Here is a 25140-nt window from a genome sequence, read left to right on the forward strand (position 1 = left end):
AAATATAGCATAAATGCAGTAATTTACTTCTAATATAGCATATTGTTTATTATATTTTATGGCATGTTTTTTCTAATTTTTAAAAAATTAACATAATTTTGTGTGCCACTCTATTATGGATTGTTACAGTATAGAAATACTGTAACAACTTTTTTTTTTTAAGTTTTGGAATACAACAAATACTTTCTTTTCACTGGAAATAGCCAATTATTATTGGTACAATTGAAAGAAGAGTTACATGTTCTAAAACATGGATACTCCACCATGAAAAAAATCTAAATACTTTATCATATATATATGCTTTCAATATCATAGCAATACTATATCATATGTGTATGCATATATATATATATATATATATATATATATATACACACACACACATCCCCAAAATAATCACCTCTGAGTTTCCTGGTGTTAACTTTATTTTCCTTACACAATATATTTATGACATACATATAATTTTATTTGTGCACAATATTAAATAAAAAAGTAAAAAATAAAAATGGACTCAAATCATCTTGCAAAAAGAAGTTTTGGAATTTTTTGAGCATCTGTATCTTTAATGGAATACATCTTTTTCTTCATGAGGTGAATGAGAGCTTTCAGCTATGTAATTATGGTATCTATTATTTAAAATTAGCTGATTACTTTATAAATATCTCCCCCAAAAACACTGGAAAGGAAGAGGGAAAATAAATTTTTATTTCAGAGCTACTATGTCAGAGTCTGTCTTAAATTCTTTATGTGGTCTCCAAAATGCCCCTGAATATTTTACAAATGAGAAAATATATTTATTTAAAAATCTTTTTTCATTGACTTAACCACTTTTTCCCACTTTCCATCATCAACTACTAAAAATATTGCCTTCTCTGTGTAAAGCTATTGTTTTCATTATTTTTATCTCTTTAAAAAAAGTGTAAAAATTGTGTTGCTCATCTTTACAAGTACATACTCTGTTTTCCAAACCTGGAATCATTTCCAAAGTTTTGAATCACTTTCTAGTTTTGCAACTACGTTTTGTCATCATTTCATTACTCTGACATTTTAACATTATGTGAACAGAATATAAAATATGTTGATATTTAAAAGTATGAGGAGATTGGTTCAAGATGGCAGAGAAGGACATGTGCTCACTCTCTCTTGTAAGAGCACCAGAATCACAACTAACTGCTGAAGAATCATCAACAGGAAGACACTGGAACTCACCAAAAAAGATACCCCACATCCAAAGACAAAGGAGAAGCTGCAATGAGATGGTAGGAGGGGTGCAATCACAATAAAATCAAATCTCATAACTGCTGGGTGGGTGACTCACAAACCATAGAACACTTATACCACAGAAGTCCACCCACTGGAGTGAAGGTTCTGAGCCCCATGTCAGGCTTCTGAAACTGGGGGTCCAGCAATGGGAGGAGGAATTCCCAGAGAATCAGGGATTTGATTGCAGGACTTCAACAGGACCAGGGGAAACAGAGACTCCACTCTCGGAGGGCACACACAAAGTAGTGTGTGCATCAGGACCCACGGGGGAGGAGCAGTCACCCCATAGGAGACTGAACCAGACCTACCTGCTAGTGTTGGAGGGCCCCTGGCAGGGGGTGGGGGGTGGTGGTAGCAGCTGTGGCTCACTGTGGGGGCAAAGACACTAGCAGCAGAAGTTCTGGGAAGTACTCCTTAGCGTGAGCCCTCCCAGAGTCCACCATTGGCCCCAGCAAAGAGCTTGTGGCCTCCAGTGTTGGGTTGACTTAGGCCAAACAACCAACAGGGAGGGAACTCAGCCCCACCCATTACCAGACAAGGGGTTTAAAGTTTTACTGAGGTTTGCCCACCAGAGCAACACCTGGCTTTACCTACCACCAGTCCCTCCCAGCAGGAAACTTGCACAAACCTCTTAGATAGCATCACCAACCAGAGGGCAGACAGCAGAAGCAAAAAGAACTACAATCCTGCAGCCTGTGGAACAAAAACCACATTCACAGAAAGATAGACGAGATGAAATGGCAGAGGGCTATGTACCAGATGAAGGAACAAGATAAAACCCCAGAAAAACAACTAAATGAAGTGGAGATAGGCAACCTTCCAGAAAAAGAATTCAGAATAATGATAGTGAAGATGATCCAGGACCTCGGAAAAAGAATGGAGGCAAAGTTCGAGAAGATGCAAGAACTGTTTAACAAAGACCTAGAAAAATTAAAGAACAAACAAACAGAGATGAACAATACAATAACTGAAATGAAAAATACACTGGAAGGAATCAATAGCAGAATAACTGAGGGAGAAGAACAGATAAGTGACCTGGAAGACAGAATGGTGGAAATCACTGCCACAGAACAGAATAAAGAAAAAAGAAGGAAAAGAGATGAAGGCAGCCTCAGAGACCTCTGGGACAGCATTAAAGGCACCAACATTTGCATTACAGAGGTCCCAGAAGGAGAAGAGTGAGAGAAAGGACACAAGAAAATATTGAAGAGATTATAGTACAAAACTTCCCTAACATGGGAAAGGAAATAGCCACCCACATCCAGGAAGTGCAGAGAGCTCCAGGCAGGATAAACCCAAGGAAAAACATGCCAAGACACATAGTAATCAAATTGACAAAAATTAAAAGACAAAGAAAAATTATTAAAAGCAACAAGGGGAAAACAAAAAATAACATACAAGGGAACTCCCATAAGGTTAACAACTGACTTCTCAGCATAAACTCTACAATCCAAAAGGGTGTGGCACGATATATTTAAAGTGCTGAAAAGGAAGAACCTACAACAGGATTACTCTACCTGCCCAGGATCTCATTCAGATCAGAGAAATCAAAAGCTTTACAGATAAGCAAAAGCTAAGAGAATTCAGCACCACCAAACAAGCTCTACAACAAATGCTAAAGGAACTTCTCTAAGTGGGAAACACAAGAGAAGAAAAGGACCTACAAAAACAAACCCAAAACAATTAAGAAAATGGTCATAGGAACATACATATCAATAATTACCTTAAACGTGAATGGATTAAATGCTCCAACCAAAAGACACAGGCTTGTTGAATGGATACAAAAACAAGACAAAGATATATGCTGCCTACAAAAGACACACTTCAGACCTAGGGACACATACAGGCTGAAAGTGAAGGGATGGAAAAAGATATTCCATGTAAATGGAAATCAAAAGAAAGCTGGAGTAGCAATACTCATATCAGATAAAATAGACTTTAAAATAAAGAATGTTACAAGAGACAAGGAAGGACAGTACATATTGATCAAGGGGTTAATCCAAGAAGAAGATATAACAATTATAAATATATATGCCCCCAACATAGGAGCACCTCAATACATAAGGCAAATGCTAACAGCTATAAAGGAGGAAATCAACGGTAACGCAACAATAGTGGGAGACTTTAACACCTCACTTACACCAACGGACAAATCATCCAAACAGAAAATAAATAGGGTAACACAAACTATAAGTGACACAATAGACCAGATAGATTTAATTGATATTTATAGGACATTCCACCCAAAAACTACACATTACACTTTCTTCTCAAGTGCACATGGAACATTCTCCAGATTAGATCATATCTTGGGTCACAAATCAAGCCTTGGTAAACTTAAGAAAATTGAAGTCATATCAAGCAACTTTTCTGACCACAATGCTATGAGATTAGAAATAAATTACAGGGAAATAAACGTAAAAAACACGAACACATGGAGGCTAAACAATACATTACTAAATAACCAAGAGCTCACTGAAGAAATCAAAGAGGAAATCAAAAAATTCCTAAAGACAAATGACAATGAAAGCACGATGATCCAAAACCTATGGGATGCAGCAAAAGCAGTTCTAAGAGGGAAGTTTATAGCAATACAATCCTACCTCAAGAAACAAGAAAAATCTCAAATAAACAATCTAACCTTACACCTAAAGGAACTAGAGAAAGAAGAACAAACAAAACCCAAAGTTAGTAGAAGGAAAGAAACCATAAAGATCAGAGCAGAAATAAATGAAATAGAAACAAAGAAAACAATAGCAAAGATCAATAAAACTAAGAGCTGGTTCTTTGGGAAGATAAACAAAATTCATAAACCTTTAGCCAGACTCATCAAGAAAAAAAGGGAGAAGACTAAAATAAATAAAATTAGAAATGAAAACGGAGAAGTTACAACAGACACCGCAGAAATACAAAGCATCCTAAGAGACTACTACAAGCAACTCTATGCCAATAAAATGGACAACCTGGAAGAAATGGACAAAATCTTAGAAAGGTATAACCTTCCAAGACTGAACGAGGAAGAAACAGGAAACATGAACAGACAAATCACAAGTAATGAAATTGAAACTGTGATTTAAAATATTCCAACAAACAAAAGTCTAGGACTAGATGGCTTCACAGGTGAAGTCTACAAAACATTTAGAGAAGAGCTAACACTCATCCTTCTCAAACTCTTCCAAAAAACTGAAGAGGAAGAAACACTCCCAAACTCATACTACGAGGCCACCATCATGCTGATAGCAAACCCAGACAAAGATACTACAAAAGAAAAAAATTACAGACCAATATCACTGATTAATATAGATGCAAAAATCCTCAACAAAATACTAGCAAACAGAATCCAACAACACATTCAAAGGATCATACACCATGGTCAAGTGGGATTTATCCCAGAGATGCAAGGATTCTTCAATATATGTAAATCGATCAATGTGATACACCATATTAATAAATTGAAGAATAAAAACCACTATGATCATCTCTATAGATGCAGAAAAGCTTTTGACAAAATTCAACACCATTTATGATAAAAACTCTCCAGAAAGTAGGCATAGAGGGAACCTACCTCAACATAATAAAGGCCATATATGACAAACCCACAGCAAACATCATTTTCAATCATGAAAAACTGAAAGCATTTCCTCTAAAATCAGGAACAAGACAAGGATGTCTACTCTCGCCACTATTATTCAACATAGTTTGGAAGTCCTAGCCATGGCAATCAGAGAAGAAAAAGAAATAAAACTAATATAAATTGGAAAAGACGAAGTAAAACTGTCATGCAGATGGCATGATACTATACATAGATAATCCTAAAGATGCCACCAGAAAACTACTAGAGCTAATCAATGAATTTGGTAAAGTTGCAGGATACAAAATTAATGCACAGAAATCTCTTGCATTCCTATACACTAACAACGAAAGATCAGAAAGAGAAATTAAGGAAACAATCCCATTCACCATTGCAACAAAAAGAATAAAATACCTAGGAGTAAATCTACTTAAGGAGGTAAAAAACCTGTACTCAGAAAACTATAAGACACTGATGAAATAAATCAAAGATGACACAAACAGATGGAGAGATATACCATGTTCTTGGGTTGGAAGAATCAATATTGTGAAAATGACTATAATACCCAAAGCAATCTACAGATTCAATGCAATCCCTACCAATTTACCAATGGTATTTTTTACAGAACTAGAACAAAAAAATCTTGCAATTTTTATGGAGACACAAAAGACCCCGAATAGCCAAAGCAATCTTGAGGGAAAAATAAGAGCTAGAGGAATCAGACTCCCTGACCTCAGACTATACTACAAAGCTACAGTAATCAAGACAATATGGTACTGGCACAAAAACAGAAATATAGATCAATGGAACAGGATAGAAAGCCCAGAGATAAATCCATGCACCTATGGTCAACTAATCTATGACAAAGGAGGCAAGGATATACAATGGAGAAAAGGCAGTCTCTTCAATAAGTGGTGCTGGGAAAACTGGACAGCTACATGAAAAAGAATGAAATTAGAACACTTCCTGACACCATACTCAAAAATAAACTCAAAATGGATTCGAGACCTAAATGTAAGACCGGACACTATAAAACTCTTAGAGGAGAACATAGGAAGAACACTCTTTGACATAAATCACAGGAAGAGCTTTTTTGACCCACCTCCTAGAGTAAGGGAAATAAAAACAAAAATAAACAAACTGGACCTAATGAAACTTAAAAGCTTTTGCACAGCAAAGGACACTATAAACCAGATGAAAAGACAACCCTCAGAATGGGAGAAAATATTTGCAAATGAATCAACGGACAAAGGATTAACCTCCAAAATATATAAACAGCTCATGCAGCTCAATATTAAAAAAACAACTCAATCAAAAAATGGGCAGGGCTTCCCTGGTGGCGCAGTGGTTGGGAGTCCGCCTGCCAATGCAGGGGACACGGGTTCGTGTCCCGGTCTGGGAAGATCCCACATGCCGCGGAGTGGCTGGGCACGTGAGCCACAGCTGCTGAGCCTGCGCGTCTGGAGCCTGTGCTCTGCAACGGGAGAGGCCGCGACAGTGAGAGGCCCGCGCACCGCGATGAAGAGTGGCCCCCGCTTGCCACAACTGGAGAAAGCCCTCGCACAGAAACGAGGATCCAACACAGCCAAAAATAAATAAATAAATTTAAAAAAAAATGCTAACAAAAGTTTAAAAAAAAAAAAAAATGGGCAGAAGACCTAATAGCCATTTCTCTAAAGAACACATACAGATGTCCAAAAGGCACATGAAAAGCTGCTCAACATCACTAATTATCAGAGAAATGCAAATCAAAACTACAATGAGTTATCACCTCAAACCTGCTAGAATGGGTATCATCAGAAAATCTACAAACAACAAATGCTGGAGACAGTGTGGAGAAAAGGGAACCCTCTTGCACTGTTGGTGGGAATATAAATTGATACAGCCACTATGGAGAACAGTATGGAGGTTCCTTAAAAAACTAAAATTAGAACTACCATATGACCCAGCAATCCCACTGCTGGGCATATACCTGGAGAAAACCATAATTCAAAAAGCTACATGCACCCCAATGTTCATTGCAGCTCTATGTACCATAGCCAGAACATGGAAGCAACCTAAATGCCCATTGACAGATGAATGGATAAAGAATATGTGGTACATATATACAATGGAATGTTACTCAGCCATTAAAAGGAACGAAATTGGGTCAATTGTAGGGACGTGGATGGATCTAGAGACTGTCATACAGAGTGAAGTAAGTCAGAAAGAGGGAAACACGTATCATATATTAATGCATATATGTGGAATGTAGAAAAATGGTACAGATGAACCGGTTTGCAAGGCAGAAATAGAGACACAGATGTAGAGAACAAATGTATGGACATCAAGGGGGGAAAGCGGCCGGGGGTTGGTGCGATGAACTGGGAGATTGGGATTGACATGTATACACTAATATGTATAAAATAGATAAATAATAAGAACCTGCTGTATAGCACATGGAACTCTACTTCACTTTGCTGTACAGTAGAAAGTAACACAATATTGTAAAACAACTATACCTCAACAACAACAACAACAAAAGAAATACGTGTTGTCATGGATATCATAGAGTTCTTTGTAACATTCACATCTCTTCCAGCTTATAACACATTTTTTTGCCTGCTAAAATTTGCATTAATTCATGTGAGAATCATGAAATATACAAATAGAAGAGTACAACAATCACCAGAATATTTTGCATCTTTATACCATGCTTTGTAATCACAGCTCTATATTTTTCTTATGTGAGAAAAAGGTAAAGTTTCCCTTTCTTTAAATATTATCTTCAAAATATATTATTTTTGTCAGGGGTCTAAAAAATGATTCTGTATATCCAAAACACATATATAAGCATATGTTTGAAAATTAAGTATATTACCACTTCAAAAAATTTATTTGGAACAAGTCAGATTCTAAATGAATATATTAAAATAAACATACATGGACATATAACCAGAAATAAAAGCTTTAATTTCAGTTTAACAACTTTCTATGTTAACACTTCCTATGTGTTCATTTTTTAATCAATTTCAATAAAAAGCTTGACAGAGTCACACTACAACATGAGCAAAACAAGCATAACACCTATAAATAATTTAAATATTTTGTGAGGGTTTTAAGATTCAGCTACCCAGAGTATTAAATATTGGCATTTTTCTGAAAAGTGAGTTTTTTCTTAAGGGAATTTGGAAGTTGAAAAAAAAAATCAATTAAGGAACACCTTTGTACTTGCCTAGTTTGATAGTGGTTAGAATAAAATTTCACTCTTCAACTAAGAAAGTCAGGAGTTTTGTTACCAGTAGATAAAGAAGCTATTACCCTCTAAAGACAGCAGCTTTGGTTGAATGGTTTTGTGCTTTGTTTATCATAACAAAGGGTGATAAGGGTAATAAGAAGTGTGCACTGCTAATGGTGGTGATAAGAAAAGACAGAACATTACTCTTGGGTAAACCTAGATATGATCAAATTCTGGATTGGCTCAATGTCGCCAAGTAAGCTGTCCACTTTAAGCACAACAAAAGAAAAAAGAAAAACAAACCTTTCATATAGAATGCCTTTAGGGAAAGTAATTGGGAGTCTGAAAATCTATAGTTGCCAATCTACTTTTCCACACTGAACCATTGTTTTCATAATATGGTTTTTGATAATTTAAGTGTTTCTTGTGAACATGACAGTGAGCATCTATTGAGCACTTTGTGTTTATGTGAGAATACAAAGAACCGAGCCTAGAAGGACAGACATTAGAAATGTTAGAGAAATAAAATGTGATTTGAGGGGTATTCTAGCAATATAAAATAAGTGGGGTTGAGAGAATCACCATTCATCTTTACAAAGGAATTGACACTTGAGTTGACATTGAATACTGGGTAGGTTTATTAGATTGGTAAGGTAAGAATATTCCAGTAGAGAAAATAGAAAGGACAAAGGCAGGTGTGAGAAAAAATGGTGTGGGAGTGAACTACAAACTAAAGTTCACACGAGGGCAAGTCTGGAAATGGGTCCAAAAATGGTAACTTGTAGACAGATTGCACTGAACTCAAGTAGATGGTGAAAAATTAAAATTTTAATCCCAAAATGTGATGTCCTGTAGGCTAAAGACCACCTGCATCAGAGCCACCTGAGGGGCTTGTTAAATTTTCAGAATCCAAGGCCTGCCAGAGATTTACAGAATCATAAGCCCTCTGGGTGTGGTCCAGGAATCTACACTTTAAAAAATTCCTTGATCTTATGCCCAATAAACTTTGAGCTCCATTTTCTATCAGTGGAATCTAATGTGAAATATGCATACCCCATGCATAGCCCAAGATGATACAGTGGTGAATGACATATTAAAAACTCTGTTTAGCTATTATTTATCAAGAGAGGAGAAAAAGGAGAAGGAGGGAGAGAGAGAAAGAGGGAGAAAGAGAGATTTTTTTCTGGTGTGGCTAAATGTGCAGGTAGATAAAGTATCCTTCATTTGGCCCATGTGAAAGGAAAGTCAAAATGGAGTCAGTATTGCTAAGAGAGCTCTCAAAAATGGAGCCAGGAAGTGTCTCATGCCTGCATGTCTCAGCCTGGATGGAATCTAAAGCTTTGACCGGTTATTGTCTTAATGGAGGCATCCAGATCATCTGCCCAATGTCTCAGAAACTCAAGATATTTATCTAAGCCTCACCCTAAAATAACTCATGACAACCTATTCTTTAAGGACAAATATTTCCTCACTTGCATCATAGTCAATTACAATTCTCACCAGACGTCTTAATCGACCTTGTGGCTTTTGTCTTTATAAGCCCCTGACTTTTTTCTCTTCCCCCAAAACACTCTTTTAGTTTTACTCAAATCTGTCTCCCTAATTGTAATTCCTAAGACATACAAATAAAATTCTTTGTTCTCTGCAGCCTCATTAGTGATTATTGTTCTTCACCCAAATATCACAGTCTATTACATGTATTACACACAGTTTAGTGTATAAGATATCCTCAGAGAAGAGATTGTCCTCCAATATCCCTTTGCTTTCAGTGTATTGGGATGTATTGCATTTTAGTTATGCTGGGTTAAATTGTTTTAGGTATTATTTTAACTTGTTTTAACTGAACTTGCAGATCAAGGCTACAGTTAAGTCTTCCACTTGAAACCACATGTTTTATAAGCTAACTGCTTCAGTTATGAAAACCACTAAAATTCGTATCAAGGAAATTGACTTTAGCACTCCTTCAAATTGCTAAAAAAGTAATTTTAAGAAGGTAGATATGTTTATACTATTAAAATTATTTAATTAGAAATTAAAATAATGAAACTACATCTTACTATTAAGCCAGAAGATATTTTGGGTTGACAGATCTTTCTTTCTATAAAAGAAATGTTGTAGTCAACAAAAAATGACAGTATAGAAAATAACCTTGAAGTCAGAAAATTCTAAAATACAAATTATTTTCTTACTTAAGAAATTTAATATCTCCCATTGCTTGTGACTGTGACCTGCAAACATTTTTTTTAAAATCACAGAACCTATCATAAATAATTTTGAGCACAAATCCAATGATTATGTGTCTGCTTTTATTCATCCTACATTATTCTATTATAAAAGTTACACAAATGTTTCAAAAATAAAAATAATATGAATAAATAATGATAGAAATCAATATTCAAAAACTCAACACTAATAGTATCAATTTTTAAAGTTTGTTGTAAATATTAAATAGGTCTTGCATATGGAAAATCAGGGCAATGGATGGCATATGGCAAGAACTTAGTAAAGTTTATAATAGGTCCTATTATCATTGCTGCTATTTGTGTTAAAGTTCTTACTGGCTCAAATGTCCCTTTGTTGCAGTTGCTTGCCCCAGCAAATTTACTTTTTCACTCTCAGCATTTCCAAAGCTTGGGCTTCTGATTTTGTGAAAAACTACATACTATTACAAAATAATTTCATATGTTGAATAATATATTTAATGTGGAGGATAGCTATATTTTAGATTGATTTATTTAATATGTCAATAGTACAGATGAAGGTATAAGATTACTTTAGATATTCTGGGTTTATTGTGTTATCATACACTTTGTATCAGAAAGTAGTTTTCCATACTTCAGCACTTCATTTCAAAATATAAAGAAAGTTCTGATTCTGTCAGAGTCACTATACATGAATTCAGGGCTTATAGCCACAAAGAAGCTTAAGCTGAACTTGTCATTTTTCTTGTGTTTAATGTTCTTCTTCTTTCCCAGAGGCTGCATTTAATGTTACTGTTATTCAAAAAGTTCTTTCAAAAAATATAGAGATAGTTTTCTATTTCCTGCTTTGATAGCATTATAACATGTCTTTGAGTAGTTATTAAAGAATAATGATGAGACAAACATACTTTTTACCATAAAAGTATGCATATATAGACATGTCTGTCTAATGCACTGGATAGTTTAACTACTCAATATACATTTTTGCATGTCATTTATAAATGCATGTGGGTATGTTCTGTGGGAACATATTAATATCATATTGTGATTGTTTATATTTTATAATGACATATACATATGTATTAACATATATTCAGATATTGAGTTTCCACACTCTTTACTTTTTTTAAAAAATAGAATTTGATAATTGTTTCAGACAGTGAAACACTAATAGAATTATTTAACTTTTTCATTGTCAACTCCCCCCAAACTATATTTTAAGGATAAGTAATAATAAAAAAGTAATTAGTATGGTCCTATAAAGAAGATGTGGTACATATATATAATGGAATTATTACTCAGCTATAAAAAGAAATGAAATTGGGTCATTTGTAGAGATGTGGATGGACCTAGAGTCTGTCATACAGAGTGAAGTAAGTCAGAAAGAGAAAAACAAATATCGTATATTAACATATTTATGGGAATCTAGAAAAATGGTACAGATGAACCAGTTTGCAGGGCAGGAATAGAAAGGCAGATGTAGAGAACGGACATGTAGACATACTGGGGGAAGGGGAGGGTGGGATGAACTGGGAGATTAGGTTTGACATAAATACACTACCATGTGTAAAACAGATAGGTAGTGGGAACCTGCTGTGTAGCACAGGGAGCTCAGCTCCGTGTCTGTGAAGACCCAGATAGGTGGGATGGGTGGGAGGGAGGTCCAAGAGGAAAGGGATATATGTATACATATAGCTGATTCACTTCACTGTACAGCAGAAACTAACACAACATTGTCAGCAATTATACTCCAATACAAAAAATATAGAAAAAAAAAAGAATATTAAATGATGTATGGCCTAAGAACACTGACTCAGTTCAGACAGATAGATCTCCATAAGCTTAAAAATTAGCGACCATATGGCTAGCACGGTTCAGAATTCAATGTGGAGAAAAATAAAATACAGAGATAGAAGCTATATTAGAACAAACAGAAATAGAATAAACATGATATAAAACCCATGGAAGAAATAGGAGACATGATTGAGGAAGTCACACAAAAGCAAAATGAGAACAAAATTATAAAACTGATGGAAGAAAAGATAAAGAGTTAAGAAGACAGAATATCTTCGTGAGTAATTCATGTTCCCGGAATAGCAAAGAGAACAATTAAAATTGAAAAATATCCTCAAAGCGACAAGAAGGAAGTCTCCGAGAGACTGTGTTTCAAATCAGTTACTACAAAAACATTTCCAAGTGAATTTATTAACTCAAGTGTATGGACATGATTTATGATATGGGTCTCGAACATAAAGAGGAAGTCATATGCTAAATTGTAGTATGTAGTATTAGTTAATAGTCATAGATGAGGATCCAAGTTCTGGGAGTACAAGAGTTCAAGTTCCAGCTTCTATTACCAACTTGGCTAACAGGATCAGCCTCTCTACCTTAAATGCTCTTTTCTAATTTTTAAATGGTACTTAAGGAAAGTACCTACTTAAATGTGCCTTCCAGACAATACATTAGATAATGTATAAAGGGACTTAACAATTCTTGGCTGTAATTAAGCATTCTCTAAGGTATTGTAAACAAACCTGCAAGTACTCTGACAGTACAGGACCCATGATTGCTTCAGGCTTTCTGGAAAAAAAAAAAAAGATATTAGACAAAGTTCTCACAAAACAATATGAGTATAAACCAACAAACTCAGAAATGGAGAAGATACCAAAGGAGTAGTGGTAAGTATTTACCTACTAAAGTAAGTATTATCTACTAAAATAAGATGGCTATAAGGCCCGTGGTAATACAACTGACATAAATACTATAAAAGTTGACACTGTAATGTTAATAATATAGCAATGAGAGATGGAAGGCAGGTAGAATTACTAGATTTTAGCTTTTTTGTAGCAGAGAATCACTAGATACTGCTGAAACATACTAAAAAAAAACAAAACTAATTCATCCATTTAATATTTTTATTGATAATTTTTCATAAATTCAAGTGGATTTTAGAAACTATCATCTCTTGTTATGAAGAAATATTTACTGGATATTCACAGATATCTTTAGATTTGTGTCTCTTTTCCTCATGATAAATAAAATTTAATGTAACATATTTTATTTTGAATTGTGTTCGATCAAATTTTATAAAATACTGTCTATCTATGGACTGTATATTAACTACTATGTACCGAATATCTACATTTACATATGAATATAAAAAGGATTGGGATTATTAACAATGATTCTTTATGGGTGATAAATTTTGTGCTTGGTTTTCTTCTTTCAAATTGAGCAACAGAATATAAAGAAACTATAAGGGCCAAAATAACTGCATGCATGGGCAATTGGGGCAAATTATGAAAGATACAAAAAGACCAAAAACCCAACTGCCGCTTCTGAGGTATTGGGAGCAAAAGTAGGGTCCTGCACGTGATCCCTGCACACAGCACCACCAAGGGGGTGGGCGCCCACCCAAGCCATCCCTCGGGCAGAACCCCTGAACCTGCCCCTATTGTCACCCAATTTAAGGGACCAGCTCGCCCCCGCACCTCCAGGGAGCGAGCGGGGGAACCTGTTACTTGTTTTCACTCCCCCGTGCTGCAGCACGATTCCCAATAAAGCCTTGCCTGAATCTGGAGATTAAAGGTGAACTTATACCTATACAGTAATGAGACAAACTGGCAACTTTTTAAGAATTAGTATATATTCTGTCAATTCTAGGAGTGCATTAATTAAACACTTTAAAATATTGTAGAATTGAATCTAGGCTCCATCTAAAATAATTCTAGTCTTCACCAAAAACAATTCCAATTACATTTTATTATGAGCATTAAAATGTCAGCTTAGTATAAGTCACCAAAATGTTATCTTTATATCTTTAAAATTAATAATGCCAATTCAAGATTGATGAAGACTTGATTTTAATAAAAATAAATATTTTAATAGTATAACTTACAAGAGATAGTTAATTCATTACATGTAGTTTTATACCTTCTAAGGAAAATTAGTAGCCTGTGACTTCTCTTTTCCTGATCTTATATTTGCCTTCAATAGGACTAGACGTTAACTTTATACAGGATCTAAACCCCAGACAATAGTTGACTGTACCAGAAATGGACATTGATCCAGGTCAGGACAATCAGATTCTTTTTGCCAGAATTTGAAATTGGGAAAAATAATTCATTTCAATAATTTCAATTTACTTGAATCCAGGACTTGGTAATTCTGGAATGATGAAATTGACATGTTTTCAACAGGAGTACTAAGGAAGTAAAATTCAGTTCAAAGAAAGAGAGGAATGAATTAGAGTCGCAAAGAAGCAGAGATGTGAATCCATGCAAGTTAAATTCAAAAAGTTAAACAAAGAATGTCTCTCAAGTTCCTGAAAATTTCCCTGTTCCAGGTGCCAGCCCATAAGAATCCTGCTGGTGCTTCTTGGTCCAAAAAATACTCCTGAATCCCTATGTTCAATTTTATTTTCTGCTTCTGCTATTTGAAAATGATTTGCTGTCACATGGAACAAAGCATCTTGACTATCCAATCAGAGACTAAAGGATATGGAAGGAATTGTTATCTAACAAAGAATCCTAAAAATAATATTATTAACATGGATAATAATGGATAAAAAATAACTGAAGGTAATTTTTATTTGAATAAAATTATATTATTTGAAGTCAAACGTTATACTCTATTATTTAATTTCAAAATCATCACATCAACTCTTTACAGAAAAGAACATTTCTAAACAAATTTATCCAGATAAATTCTTAAGGCAGTGATACATTTATAGTGAGAATCTGTATTCAAATAAGAAAAGTTATGAAATAAATTCCAGAAGTGCAAACAAATTTGGCCAATATCATGATAGATGCACTTTCATTTCTCTGTAAAATTAATACAACCTAATTATAAAACAAGACGAATTAGATTACTTCCAAGATATTAAAGTAAAACAGAACATATATTTAGAAGGGAACAATATATATTAATCCTTGTGGAAAACATTATAATGATTAAATGAAGTATGTGATTTGTACATTTCCTTTTAACGTTTTGAATAAAACTTGCATCCATTTTTTTTTAAATAAAATCATTGCTTGAAAAATTACTTCACATTTTGGCTGTTTTTCAAACCCTCCATTTTAATTAGGGTTCTATAACCATTAATACTATATCCTAATTAAGAAATCCATTAAGTCTCTATAATAGTTGCTTTAGATATAATAGTAAATTTACTGGAGTTTTAAATAATAAGTTCATGTGATGGGATTTTAATGTGCAATTTAAAAAGTTATTAATATTTGAAAGACGCAGTCATTGCTTTTGTGTTTAATCAATACTAAGCTTTTGTCACATACTTTGTTACCAACTTTACCATTTCTAATATTTCATGAATACTCTTACATGTTCTTCACTGAAAGGGTTATCTTACTTTAGTGAAACTTCTTTGCTTAAGAAGTTAAAAGTACTTATATTCATTTATCTCAGTTAAAAAAATGTGCCTGATACAGATTAGTCTTACCTCTTTGTGAAGCTTGACTTACTATGACTTTTCTCAGTCAATACTTTTTCATCCCTTAGCCCCCAAATGTGAAATTTGCATACAGTATAGTTTATACTTACAAAGAAGATGATATTTAAAGGAAGCTAGGAGAATCTATCAATCATAAATTAACTTGACAATCTATGGAGCTAAACCTAAGCTCCAGGACTCCTGCAAATTGCCTGTGTTGTATTATCTACCCCATACCACACTCTCTTTGAGCGTTTGTTTCTTTTTCTTTTTCTTTTTAACATCTTTACTGGAGTATAATTGCTTTACAGTGGTGTATTAGTTTCTGCTTTATAACAAAGTGAATCAGCTATACGTATACATATATCCCCATACCTCTTCCCTCTTGCATCTCCCTCCCATCTTCATCTGTAAAATAAAGAGCCCCCAGTAGACTGAGCTATGTTTCATCCATTAAAAATTAAAAATCTATTTTAAATAATCTAGTTGAGGAAAATTTTTAAGCTGTTACAGAAGGCACATAAAATGAGTTCTGTCATGTTCTGAATTAGTTTTGTAAGCCATCACCAAACACATATTTTTTTACATTAAAACTGAAAAATATATTTTAATTAAGTTGATTATATCCTAAGTTTTTGTGCAAATGACAAGTTAGGAAGGGTAATTTAATATTGTTATGATAAAATATCCAACTAATGTTTTTCCCTCAGTACTTTTACATTTTTTATATTAACTAATTAATTTATTTATTTATATTTACTTTTTAATTGAGGAGATGAAGGGCTTCTCATGGCATCATATGGGGAGGGAGGTCATAATATCAACATGACTAACTACTGGTTATGTTAACTTTGATTACTTGGTTAAGCTGGTGTCAGGTTTGTCCATCCATATTCTAGTTATTCGAAGCAAGTCACTAAGTCCATTCCATCCTAAAAGGGAGTAAAATTGGGGTCTACCTCTCTGGAGGGAGGAGCATCAAAGACTTTCTGGATATTTGCAAACCACCACAGAATTTAATAAATATTTTGGGGTGATACTCTGTGTCTATGTAAATATACTGCTTTTCCTTAAAGTTTTGCCCACTAATATTACCACTCACCCATGGATGTTGCCTCTAGCAATTATTATTGTATTGTTCTAATGATGATTTTCTGCTTCTTCATTTCCTCGAAATTTATTATTTGGAATTCTTTTGTAAGGAAGATTTGTCCCTTCGCCTCCATTTATTTATCTAATAAATCATTTATTTATATCTTTATGGGCTTATAGATATGTATTTTATTCTTTGAGTGAGTCCAATACTATCATTATTTACATTGTTGCTCAAATTGTTCCAGATTTAGCTATGAGGAGAGCTTTCAGGTTGGTCCCTGTAACCCTTTGATCTGGCCCTATGTCTTTTACTTTTTGAGTACTTTCTTATTTTCTGGCACTACAATCTGCCACAAACTCATCTTATATTTTCCCAGCTAAAGCCTTAGAATCAGCCATTTCTTCAGCTATCCCAGGCTCCTTTTATTGAGGAATTGTATTTAGACACTAAGATAAGAGTGTTAGGTGTGCTCCTGGCTACTGGACTGTAGCTGTTTCTGAGCCATCTCAGTACACTGAGCTAAAACATAAATGTATTGTATATTATCCTGTGTATATACATGTAGTTATAATTACTTCTACTTCTATCTATCTATATTTATATTAAAGTAAACATGAATTCATACTGATATCACCAACCATAATTCAGTACCATTGTTCACTCTAGCCTTCTTGGATATTTGTAACTTCTTTCTTGGACAGCACAAAACCTGGCTCCCACTGTTAATAACTTAACTGTTCAACTCCAGTATTCATGTAAAGTACTTTCAAAACTGTTAACTCCTTCCCTGTGAGAAACAAATTAATCAGTTATAGCCTTTATGTTCTTTTGTATTTTAACTTTTCAGTATTCAGTCAAAATGTTCTTTTCCAAAGTTACTAAAATCAGCTCTTCTTTTTTCTCCCACCCCTTTGGGTGAGGTTATGTCATACCTTTGTAATACAGCTAGTTTCATTTGTCACACTCTGCATTTCTTCCTGGCTTCCCCTGATATCTTGGTTGATTTAAAAAAAAAATTTTGCATACAGTAAAGTTCACTCTTTATGATATACAGTTCAATGGGTTTTAATAAATGCTTAGAGATTATTATCATTTTCTATATCATTGTAACTCTCTATGAGAAGCAGTTGGAGTAAGGGAGAAGAATTGGGGGCAAAATTAGTAGTAATGAGAATGGTCTATAAAGTTAGTGCTTTTGTCTGTGGGAGAAATGATGATGATTTAACAATACGATGATTGTTTTTGGATTTTCAATACGATTGATATTATATTCTCTTCCAGACAATTATAATGTCTTTATTTTTATGAGATGATAGACTTTTAAAAAAATTCAGTATAAAAGAGATTTCATGTTCTAGTTTGACTATAAAAAATGTTGAGTAATATGTTAGATATAGCCTCAAGTTACCTTTAGCTTATGATATGTGACGTATTTGAAAGTAGAGCTAATATGCTTAACTGATGAATTGGGTGAGGGTGTGAGATAAAATGATAATTTAAGAATAATCTGAGGTTTTGTTCTTAAGTAAATAGTGGCACCATTTGAAAGATCTAGTAATATCTCTACAAATTTAGTGAACACATTTCATTTCCTAAAACAACAAAAACGAAAGTTAAATAGGTTAAACGAATAGTGTAAAATTTAAATGTTAAATGTTTACTCTTCTAAATAGATGTAAAAGAGAAAAACATAGCTATTTCATAGTTATTTCTCATCTCGAGAAGTTTCTTGCATCTTATAAAGGCACAATATAGAAGAATGAGCTTGCATACAATAAAATTCTATTAAATCATTTTATATCATCAGCGTGTTTATATGCACTGCTTGCAAACCTTGCTCTTATAAGTCGTGGAAAATAAAAGTAATTTGTTATTTTTGCCCCTTTATCAGAGAACATAAAAGGTACTAGTATAGTACTTTGAAAATACAATGGAATTTTCTTAAGATTCTTTCTGCCAAAGACTAAACAAATATTGTGATCTATTGTTTCTTTTCATTTAAACCAAGACTGGATTTGAGATACTTGAGTTAATTATTTCCCCTTCTAAATAATGAAGCCTTCAGACAATAATGGAATATCAGATGTTTGTTTGTAATCTAGTACCTACCATACCCAGCCCCTAGTATGTTCCTGCCTATTTTTCAATTTATTTATCATCTATAACTTTTTAGCTTGCATACCTGATAGCAAACTTCAAGATGAGAAGTAAAATGTCATATTGCAACCTTCCTTATTCTTTTAATTACCCATTTTAAATCAACTTAATATCTGTTAACGTTCACTTTTGATTACATCATGAAGATTTACAAAGTTTTTCTTCATTTGGTCTTTAGTTGAAATAGCTACTTTTAATGTAACCAGAAGAAAACTTCAAGAAGTGCCTATTTAAAAAAAAATATGAACAACATACTTTAAAATAAATTAACAAGTCTTCGGCTCTACCAATCTTTTGAATTATCTAAATGGCTTTATCTTCATTTAAAAAATATTTTGGCTTTTTAAAACAATCAGTTCTATCAGCCAGCAAAGGATAAGCAGGAGAGAGAGGGACATATTTTTTAAATTTTTTGAGCTCTGAGAAAAGTGTTTGATGTCAGGACTTTAAAACCATAGCTAAAGATTAACACTCTATTATTTATTATTCCTTTTGAAATTAAAATCATGTGAGAATTTACATGAATGATAAACATATAGTTCTGAATCATTGTGTAGACACTTTGTCATCACAATCATTTGAGAGGAAATAGGTTAAAGTTTAGAAAGAACAATATATTGTTCCAAACAGAAGAATCATGCCATAGTAAATACAGTAGAAAAAAAACCCAGGAAAATATAAGGAATAAAAAAGAGTTCTTTTAGTATTTTTTAGCACTGGAGCTAGTTTTGAATTCAATATTTTGAGACTCCAAAACCTGTTCTACAACATATACTTTCCTGAGTATTATGCAAGGATAACAAAAAATTGGTCTCTGTTTTAAAAGAGATTAACATATTGCAGGAAGAGAAATATGAAAAAATAAGAAAGCCCTGGGATGTTAGGAATAGAGTGGAATTCAAAGTACAACTGAGGGTTCAGGGAAAGAGTGTCTAACTCACCTGAATAGTTACAAGACGTTGGGACAAAGCAGATTACACAAGTGCTGAATCTTGAATCATGAGCAGAAAGCTTGCAAACAGACACAAAGGAAGGGAGTAGCTAAGATAATAGATAACTTTGTGGGACAGATACACAGAGAAATAAATCTGAATCAGGTATTTAAGAGGAAATCCCAGCTCATATATTGTAAGATAGTCAATACCATAGGAGTTTAGGTATTATTCAATCTCAATTTATTGAAAAGTATTAAATAGTGGAATAATGAAATCAGGTTTGGGTTTAACTATGGCATTTAATAAATTCACTTTTTGTAACTGATATTTGTTGAGAGACTATAATATGCAAAGCACTATGAGGTTATATTTTTAAGTAAAGGGAAAAGCACAAAATAATAGTGAAGGGTGGCAGAATATGCCATCCAAATATGACACTTTGGCATAAGGATTATTTTGAGTTAAAGGCGCTTAAAAAACAGCAGATACAAGAAGGTCATTCTGATCTTCCCTTTTCTTCCTGAAAATAGGAAATAAAAACTCCCACATGAAAGATGCCCTTCCTGTACCAGGAAAAAATAAATAGCCTTCCACAGGGAATGAAAACTAAGATATTCTGTACAAACAGACTTTGTTAAAATATTTCTTAATTTCCTTTAGCCTCTCATATATTTTAGTTACTTTTCCACAATTGACTCTCTTTGTTCAGCCTGATATAAAATCATGTAGTTTCCACCATTTTTGGGGGGACTTCATTCCTTATGAAGCCTCCTGTGTCATATAAAACTTATATAAATTTGTATCCTTTTGTCCTGTTAATCTGTTTTATGTCAGTTTAATTCTCAAGCCAGGCCAAAAAATTCTAAGAGGCTTTTCCTTACAATAGAGTATGCTTAAGACTGTCATAACTGTCATAAACATATTGAGGATCTTTGTGATTTAATTCCTATTAACATCTGCATAATAAACCTCCTAGTTAAACAAGTTTTATTAAAACTTTTGATATTCTAGGAAATACATGATCATTTTCAAACAGTCCTGGGCCATATTTGCTAATAGAATAGATTTATTGGGCCCAAATAGGAAAGGAGAAGCTCATTTATTTGCTTTTCATCTTTGGCTAAGCTTGTTTCTCTATCTCTGGCGTTCTGTCCCAGATTGAAAATATTTTAAAATTGTTTCCTTCCTAATGGTTCATCTCTTTTTTATACATGAAAGAGACAGATTTTCTAATATAAGATATAAAGTACAGAGGAGATATTAAACATCCCTTCACTCTTTACTTACTTATCCAACATTATGTAAATACTAGACTCAGTGCTCACATTCCGAGTAATAGAATGAGCAGGACAGATAGGACACCTGCCACAGTGGAATTATACTTTAGTGTAGGAAACAGAAAATAATAAAACAACTGACTCAAATAAATACAGAGTATTTAAGTGCTATAAAGGAAATTTGTGATTCTGTGATACAGAACAACCAGGAGGATGGCCTCCAGGAAGTAATGATATTTCAGCGGAGACCTGCAAGATGCTAGGGGCCAGTAATGCCAGGTGGCAGGGGAAAAGAGGGAATAATAAACACAAAGGCTATGAAATGGGAAGAATGCGGCATGTTTGTTCTTGGAATTGACAAAAGCTGTTATGATTATGAGAGTGAATGAGTTAAGTAGTTCTAAGAGATAAAGTCAGCAAAATGGGCTAGATTGTGTAAGGATTTATAGGTCTTGGAAAAGGCTTTAATTGCATTCTAAGTGTAATGAGAAATCATTAACTTTAAGCTGGGTATACCATAATTTCATTTTTAAAAAAGATTTATCTGCTAAATGGAGAAGCTGGAGATAGAAAGCAGGGAAGCCGGATAAAGAAGCCAGTGCACTCTCCTAAACAAGAAGTGATAGTGACTTTAATAAAACTGCAGAGATAGAAAAATTAGGATGCATCAGAGATGTAATTCAAAGGTGAGATGAACAGGATTTGAAGATTGATGGAATATGAGTTTCTATGGACTTGAGGATGAGTTCTGACCTGATTATACTGATTTCAAGGACAGAATCTACTTTTTCCTAACTTATATAATTAATTTTTACTAAATCCACATTGTAGGTTTATCTGGGAAGGACACCAGCAAAAGCATAAGGAGAAGATTTCACATCTTCCACTATTTTAATAAACACAAAAGAGCAATGATAACACAAAACACTTTGGTTGAAAGTAGGAATTAGAGCAAAATATATCCTCCAAGGAACACAAATGATTTTGTTGACTACAGTACAAATCAGAAAAAGTTAGCAAGAAGTAAAGATAATTTCTTGCCTGAAATAACAGTGACCTATCTCAGGAAGAAAGTAGAAGGAATTCTGACAAACATTATTGATATCTCATAAAATTTCAAAATCGAATGTATGGGCCAGCCATGGAAAAATGGGAATCTCTTTTCCGGGGACCCCATTCCCCGCTGCAGAGCAGCATATTACAGTGATTCATGGAAGGCTTTCAGCTTTACACTGAAAAAAATTTGTAATATTCTTTTTGGAGTTTCTTTTATTTTCTGATTTTTGTCTGTATTAATTATTTTTCTTTCCCTACATTTGCTATGTTGTCATTATAACTTTCAACTTTTTGAGTGAAATGATTAGTGCATTTTTTATTAGTTATTTTCAGTAATGGAATTACAAGGCAATGTGCTACCCTGCAAGTATAGATTTGGCCAAATTGTATAGATTTTTCTGTGTACTTTTCTCATGATTGGTATTTCTAAATATACTGTTAAGACAACTTTATTTTCTCATTGACTCAAAAGCTACCGTTGAGAATGTTTTTTATTTCTAAATATTTGTAAATACATATTTTAATTTTTTCCATTTTGAATATTTCAATGTCGTTTGTTTCCTTAGATAATTTTCACTCTGAAAAAATTGGAAGATGTACAATCCATGATTATTTAATACAACTTCAATTCTTTGAATATTCTAGAACTCTCAAGCTATCAATATTGGAAATGACAAGTTTTCATTTAAAATACATTTAAAAGAAGTACAATTATACTTTTTTCTTACGTCTGTCATTTGCTCCCCCTCTCAATCTTGCTGGTATACTCTGTGATTTTTCTTCCCAATCAGAGTAAAAGTTTTAATAATATTTTACTGTAATTATTACTACACAATATATCATTTAGAGCAAAACATAATTGTTTTCTGAATTTTACTAATACTTTAAAATCTAATAGTAAAATTTTCAAGTAAGATTAAAATCATAATTACAGAATAGTTAGACACATACCAGTAATAGGATCCAAGTTTATGGCCAAAGACAGCTTATTTTTAAATTTTATTTTCTACCTCCACATTATTAGATGATAGGAAAAGTAGAAGTTTGATCAAAAATATTTTCAACATTCAATTAGATAACACTTTTATATATTTTCAGAAATGAATAAAATAGAAGCAAGGATAATAGAATATTTTAAAGTAGAAAAAGTTTAAAACCAAGATTTTTTTCCTCTATAACCATACTCTCTGTTTATCTATCATAAGTTTTAAAATCCATAAAAAAAACTGATTTCTTAAAAACAGAAATCCACAATATAATCAAAATATTTAGTTAGAAGAATAATCTTTGCAAATTAGAGGTTTCTTGGAATAAAAATTACATGTATTTAAGGTGTACACAAGATGATTATATATATATATATATATATATATATATATATATATATATATATATATAGTGAAATGATTACTACAGTCAAACTAATTAATATATCCATAACTTCACTTTGTTACCCGTGTGTGTGTGTGTGTGTGTGTGTGTGTGTTTGTGTGTGTGTGTGTGTGTGTGTGGTAAGAGTACCTGAGGGCTTCCCTGGTGGTGCAGTGGTTGAGAATCTGCCTGCCATTGCAGGGCACACAGGTTCGAGCCCTGGTCTGGGAAGATCCCACATGCCGCTGAGCAACTAGGCCCGTGAGCCACAACTACTGAGCCTGCGCGTCTGGAACCTGTGCTCCGCAACAAGAGAGGCCGCAATAGTGAGAGGCCCGCGCACCGTGATGAAGAGCGGCCCCCGCTTGCCGCAACTAGAGAAAGCCCTCGCCCAGAAACGAAGACCCAACACAGCCAAAAATAAATAATAAATAAATAATAAATTAAAAAAAAAAAGAGTACCTGAAATCTGTTCTCTTAGCAAATTTCTGGTATAGGCACACCATGTAGATTTTTTGGGTTCTCTTCCAGACCACTGCAATAAAGTGAATACCACAATAAAACGAGTCATCATGAAGTTTCTGGTTTCCCAGTGCATGTAAAAGTTATGTTTACACTATATTGTAGTCTATTAAGTGTGTAATAGCAATATGTCTAAGAAAACAATGTACATACCTTAGCTAAAAAACATTTTATTGCTAAAAAATAATAAGCATCATCTGAGCCTTTAGCTAGTTGTAATCTTTTTGCTGGTGGAGGGTCTTGCCTTGATGTTGATGGCTGCTAACTGATCAGGGTGGTGGCTGCGGAACGTTGGGGTGATGCTGTGGCAGTTTATTAAAATAAAACAACAGTCAAGTTTGCCACATCAACTGGCTCTTCCTTTCATGAACAATTTCTCTGTAGCATGCAATGATGCTTGCTAGCATTTTACCCACAGTGGAACTTCTTTCAAAATTGGAATCAGTCCCCTCAAACCCCACCCCTGCTTTATCAACTAAGTTTGTGTGTATTCTAAATCCTTTGCTCTCATTTCAACAATCTTCACAGCACCTTCACCATCTCAAGAATCCACTTCCTTTGCTCATCCATAAGAAGCAACTCCTCAACCACTAAAGTTTAATCATGAGATTGTAGTAATTCAGTCACATCTTTAGGCTCCACTTCTAATTCTAGTTCTCTTGCTGTTTCCAGCAAGAACACAAATGTTCTTAATGGCATCTAGAATGGTGCATACTTTCCAGAAGGTTTTCAATTTACTTAGCCCAGATCCCTCAGAGGAATCACTATCTATCACAGCTAGAGACTTATGAAATGTATTGCTTAAATAAGACTTGAAAGTTGAAATTACTTCTTGATCCATAAGCTGCAGAATGGATGTTGTGTTACCAGGCATGAAGACAACATTCAGGGACTTCCCTGGCAGTCCAGTGGTTAGGACTCTGCGTTTCCACTGCAGGGGGCACAGATTGGATCCCTGGTCAGGGAACTAAGATCCTGCATGCCAGTGTGGTGCTGTCAAAAAAAAAAAAAAAAAAAGA

At 33.9% G+C, this 25140-nt stretch overlaps 1 long non-coding RNA gene across 2 annotated transcripts in view; it reads right to left on the reverse strand.

Annotated features, from left to right (window-relative positions):
- LOC309615493 overlaps positions 1 to 25140 on the reverse strand; it is a 250107-nt gene that overhangs the window by 46474 nt on the left and 178493 nt on the right. The window contains exons 1-2 of one of the 2 annotated variants that reach the window (XR_014236873.1): positions 24062 to 24124; positions 12787 to 12832 (exon numbers count right to left, since the gene is read on the reverse strand). This is a non-coding gene — a long non-coding RNA (uncharacterized lncRNA). Of the gene's footprint in view, positions 1 to 12786; positions 12833 to 24061; positions 24135 to 25140 lie in introns of those variants that run through there. The other variant, XR_014236874.1, reaches the window with a different exon arrangement.

This window comes from Balaenoptera borealis (genome assembly GCF_965194805.1).
Source record: "Balaenoptera borealis genome assembly, chromosome: 18".
In the NCBI taxonomy this organism is placed as follows: Eukaryota; Metazoa; Chordata; class Mammalia; order Artiodactyla; family Balaenopteridae; genus Balaenoptera; species Balaenoptera borealis.